The sequence below is a fragment of the Chiloscyllium plagiosum genome, unplaced genomic scaffold, assembly GCF_037043375.1.
Source record: "Chiloscyllium plagiosum isolate Xiang-an unplaced genomic scaffold, Cpla_swu_hap1 HiC_scaffold_38, whole genome shotgun sequence".
NCBI classification, from domain to species: domain Eukaryota; kingdom Metazoa; phylum Chordata; class Chondrichthyes; order Orectolobiformes; family Hemiscylliidae; genus Chiloscyllium; species Chiloscyllium plagiosum.
Genome location: NW_028270176.1, coordinates 8764606 through 8769653, shown reverse-complemented (window position 1 = coordinate 8769653; position 5048 = coordinate 8764606).

Here is a 5048-nt window from a genome sequence, read left to right as displayed (position 1 = left end):
AGCCGCTGCGCATGCGCCTCACCTAACACACGTTAGGTTCCCCGCGCCTGCGCCCTATCGCCCGTCGTTACCAATTAAGATGGCGACGGCGATTTCGACACCGGAAAGTCGCGCTCGGCCACGCGGCTTACTCAATACGACACCTTTCTGTCCATCCGGCGGCCCCCTCGTCCTGTCAGACCCGGCGCCCATTATCAGCGCCGGACCCGCGGGGGAAATTACTCCCTTCGTCGCCATGAGTGACGTCGCGCATGCTCCACTCACACATGGTACTGCGCATGCGCAGGTTTTGCTATTCTGTGAATAAGATTTAAGTTTAACAAAAAAAATCACCCAACACCAGGTAACAGTCCAACAGGTTTGTTTGGAATTGCAAGCTGTCGGAGCGCTGTTCCTTCATCAGCAGGATCATAGGACACAGAATTTATAGCAAAAGATCATAGTGTCGTACAAATGATGTGATGTATTGAACACATCTAGATTGCTGTTAAGTCTTTCATCTTTCAGCATGGGTTGCAGGTTTCGGTTTATTAATATGTCAGTCCCAGAACTTCTTTCAAGTTGTGGGATATAGGTAAAGTAGTGTTACTTCTGCAATCATAATTACTTGTGCAAGCTAAATGAACTCACACCAGTGTATCACTGTTTCAGCCAAGAGCTGAGTCAACAAGAATGAAAACTATGTGAAGGAAATACACATAGTTTTTGTATTAGCATACAAGAGTGAAACGTGCCTGCAAACAATGGTAGATGTTACACACAAATAGATAAGGTGCTGTGAGGGGAGGGGGTTAAGCTAGATACGCCTGTACAAACAGTAGTTATAAGCATCTGTTTCCCGCTTCTGCAAAAACAAGAACAAACCACAATCAAGAGGTCATGAGATCATAACAAGTAAGGGGAATAGATGGTAGTGAAGGAGGATATACCGAACAATGGACCACGGCAGGATGTGGTCAAACGGCCTTGTGAGGTCAGAAATAAGCATTTTGTCACAGACAAGGCAAGAAATAAACAAGAGTAATGGGCGCCGGTCTAAGAGAAGTGGAAGATGCAAACAGGGGAGGAGCAATGGGATGAAAGAATAGGAACAAAATTACATAAATATTGTGTACTAGTTGAATTCAGTGTATGTGTCCCTGCCTTGTGGACAGTGGACACAACACCTCACTTGCAGGAGCAAAATAAATGACACTACTGATTCAGATCTTGTCTCGGACTGAAATTATTGAGTGAGTGAGCTTCGCTTCTCACAAAGTTAAATTCCCGAGATAAGACAATAGGTGCAGAAGTAGGCCATTCAGCCCTTCGAGCTTGCACTGCCGTTCAATATAATCATGGCTGATCATTCCTAATCAGTATCCTGTTCCTGCCTTATCTCCATAACCCTTGATTCCACTATCTTTGAGAGCTCTATCCAACTCTTTCTTAAATGAATCCAGAGAGTGGGCCTCCACTGCCCTCTGGGGCAGAGCATTCCACACAGCCACCACTCTCTGGGTGAAGAAGTTTCTCCTGAGCTCTGTCCTAAATGGTCTACCCCGTATTTTTAAGCTGTGTCCTCTGGTTCGGCACTCACCCATCAGTGGAAATATGTTTCCTACTGCCAGAGTGTCCAATCCTTTCATACTCTTATACGTCTCAATCAGATCCCCTCTCAGTCTTCGAAACTCAAGGGTATACAAGCCCAGTCGCTTCAGTCTTTCAGTGTAAGGTAATCCTGCCATTCCAGGAATTGACCTCGTTAATCTACGCTGCACTCCCTCAATAGCCAGAATGTCTTTTCTCAAATTTGGAGACCAGAACTGCACACAGTACTCCAGGTGTGGTCTCACCAGGGCCCTGTACAGCTGCAGAAGCAGCTCTTTGCTTCTATACTCAATTCCTCTTGTTATGAAGGCCAGCATGCTATTAGCCTTCTTCACTACCTGCTGTACCTGCATGCTTGCCTTCATTGACTGGTGTACAAGAACACCCAGATCCCTCTGTACTGCCCCTTTACATAAATTGATTCCATTGAGGTAGTAGTCTGCCTTCCTGTTATTGCCACCAAAGTGGATAACCATACATTTATCCACAATTTATGGCTTTACAAAAAAAAGTGACAACTCAGCTCAGACAATGCATTAAAGGTGTGCGGTTAGAGTCTGTATTTATTCCAACCTTGAATCACTGGTTCTGTTTCCAGAGGAGTAACTTATAAAATGTCACATGGATTATAAAAAATATTAAATGCCTATTGATTGTGTGCTTTTTGAACAAAATGGAATATCTGCAAATACAATTCTCCAAATGCAAATTTACCCATAGATATATGTATGTGTGTGTGCGCATGCATGACAGGGAGTGAGAAAGTGTGTGTATGTGTGGGAGAGTGTGTGTGTGCATGGGTGTGATGGGGGGGCAGGGGTATGCATGCCTGAGAGAGAGCATGTGTATGACAGAGGGTTTGTGTGTATGTGTGAAATCTTGAATACAGGCTGAGATAACCAGTTGTTGTCAGGAACAACATGCTCTTACTAAGTTAGGTGGAAATACAATGCAAATAATATGACAAAATGGCTTCTAGGCTGCCAATTGACAATTTTGCTAAAAGCTGCATAAAATTGCTTTTAATCGTGCTATAGCTGCATAATTGACTAACCACAGTCTGCCTCAACAAAGATTAGCAGACAATACTTTACAGCGTAGAAATAACTAGATTAGATAAGACATTACAGGCCATCCTAACTGACCTTCAAGTGATGGTGCAAAGACTCGGTTTGTGAGATAAGGGTGGCTTAAGTGTTAGAAAACAAAGTTGGTTCCTAGGAAACATCATTGGGTCGTGTAGCTGTCAGTTAAGATTATTTTGTAAGTTTATTGGTAACTGTCTGAACGTACTATACAATTATGGCCTGTACCTTTCTTTAAGAAAAGTATAAAAATGTCTTTGTTTTAAGCCATGTACGCAGCTCCTCTGAGGAACACTGGAGTGTTTAACCTCTGTGTTTCTGGATGATTTGTGATAAAGTGTTAAAGGATCAGACCTAAGTTGTGACTGTTTATGGAACAGTTGAAACTTTATTGCTGGAACAGCACAGCAGGTCAGGCAGCATCCAGGGAACAGGAGATTCGACGTTTCGGGCACAGGCCCTTCTTCAGGAACCTGTTTATGGAACAGACTATTTATGGACCCACCGCCCTCCGGGGGTCCAGATCTTCATCTGGTGTTGTGACTTGGACTTGGCAGGAACGGATTGTAGGCAGCGGTGAAAGAGTCTTGAGTCCTCCACTATTGAGTTTAGAGGAATCGGCTAACCAGGCACATGTATTTTATCCGTTTGACTTTCCTCTCATTCAGGTCGCGGTTGACTCGACCCCTCGCTGCTCATCATCTCAGGCCAGCCTGAGGAGGATCGGCCTTGGTAAGAATTCTTTCAGAAAGGATTAAAGAGGAGTCGGGGACCTCAGGGAGTCAGGGACTCCCACTGACAGGTCGGGGACCTGCGGATCCGAAATAGAGTCAGGGACTCTTTTTTTAAAATAAGAGAGAGAAGTCAGGGCCTCAGATTTGATTGGATTGGTGTTGTTTAAATTGATTCTCAAATTGTTCTGTGATAGATGAATCAACGAAGTATCATGATATATTATAACGCAACTGTCTAGGTTTAAGAATTTTAGATTAGATTAGATTACTTACAGTGTGGAAACAGGCCCTTCAGCCCAACAAGTCCACACCGACCCACCCAGACCCATTCCCCTACATTTACCCCTTCACCTAACACTACGGGCAATTTAGCCTGGCCAATTCACCTAACCTGCACATTTTTTTGTTTGGACTGTGGGAGGAAACCGGAGCACCTGGAGGAAATCCACGCAGACACGGGGAGAACGTGCAAACTCCACACAGAGAGAAGCCTGAGGCAGGAATTGAACCCGGGTCTCTGGTGCTGTGAGGCAACAGTGCTACCGCACAAATGTTGAATGTTTTGGAGAAATCACTAGTCTTGTTGTTCGTTGTCAGGTTGTTGACTAGTGAAAGTTTTAGGTTGAGATTATCCTCTCTGTATCTGTTTGGCTTGGCTTGTCTCGTTTGTCTGTTTGTTTTGGCGTTTGTTCTTTGTTTATGAAATATAGAGGGTGGTTGCTTTTGTCGTGTTTTTAAAAAAAAGAAAGCTGGCCAATGATACAATTCTCGTACATTTGGTTCAGCAGCTATGTGCCACAGCCAAGATTTATGAGGCTAAAACTCCCTAACTTTGACTCCTGGAATGTGAGTGCTTCATTACCTTAAAATGTTCGTGTGTGTGAGAGAGGGAGAGAGAGAAAATCAGCGCTGATTCCCTACAGCTTGCAGAAAGTTTAACCCTTTCACATTCGGTTTGGATGCACATTTGCTTGTTTGTGTTTTTTACCCTAGAGCTCGAGATCGGGGACTTTCGAATTTGATTTGCATTTTGAGAATTTAACAAGATTTCTTTTAAGGTTAAGGATCCATCAGTGATTATGAAATGAAATGTTAACCCTTGTTCTTTGTACAGGCCATGACTGCCCTACTGTCAATTTCTAACTAATCACTTTTATGCTTACATGAAAGCTAATCTTATTCAATTTCAAATCAGTTTAATATGGAGGAAGATGACATTATAGTCTTTAAAAAAAATCTTCTCCTTTGATTCTGCACCATCTGATATCAGTATAAACTTGCTCTCGGATTCCCCACAATTTCACCCCTCTCACCCCGATGTGTTGGACTAATGAAAGAATTGACTCAAGGAATTAAAGCAGTAGCACTAAACCTGGGCCTCAGGTGCAGAATCATTCTCTTCCAGGATGAGAGCAGGTCTCTGCTCAATTTTACTTATAATCTAAACCTAACATTGAGGAAAATCACTTCAGACTTTAACGTTTGCTCATTGAGTGGAGGAATTGCATGAACTCTGTTTAATTTAGTTAAATTTTGTAAAACTGGAAGCATCAAGACAGATCCAAAATATCCCAAACCAACAGCATTGTTTTCAGAAAATTATACACGAATATTTGTTTCAGATTCGTTTGTTTCCACT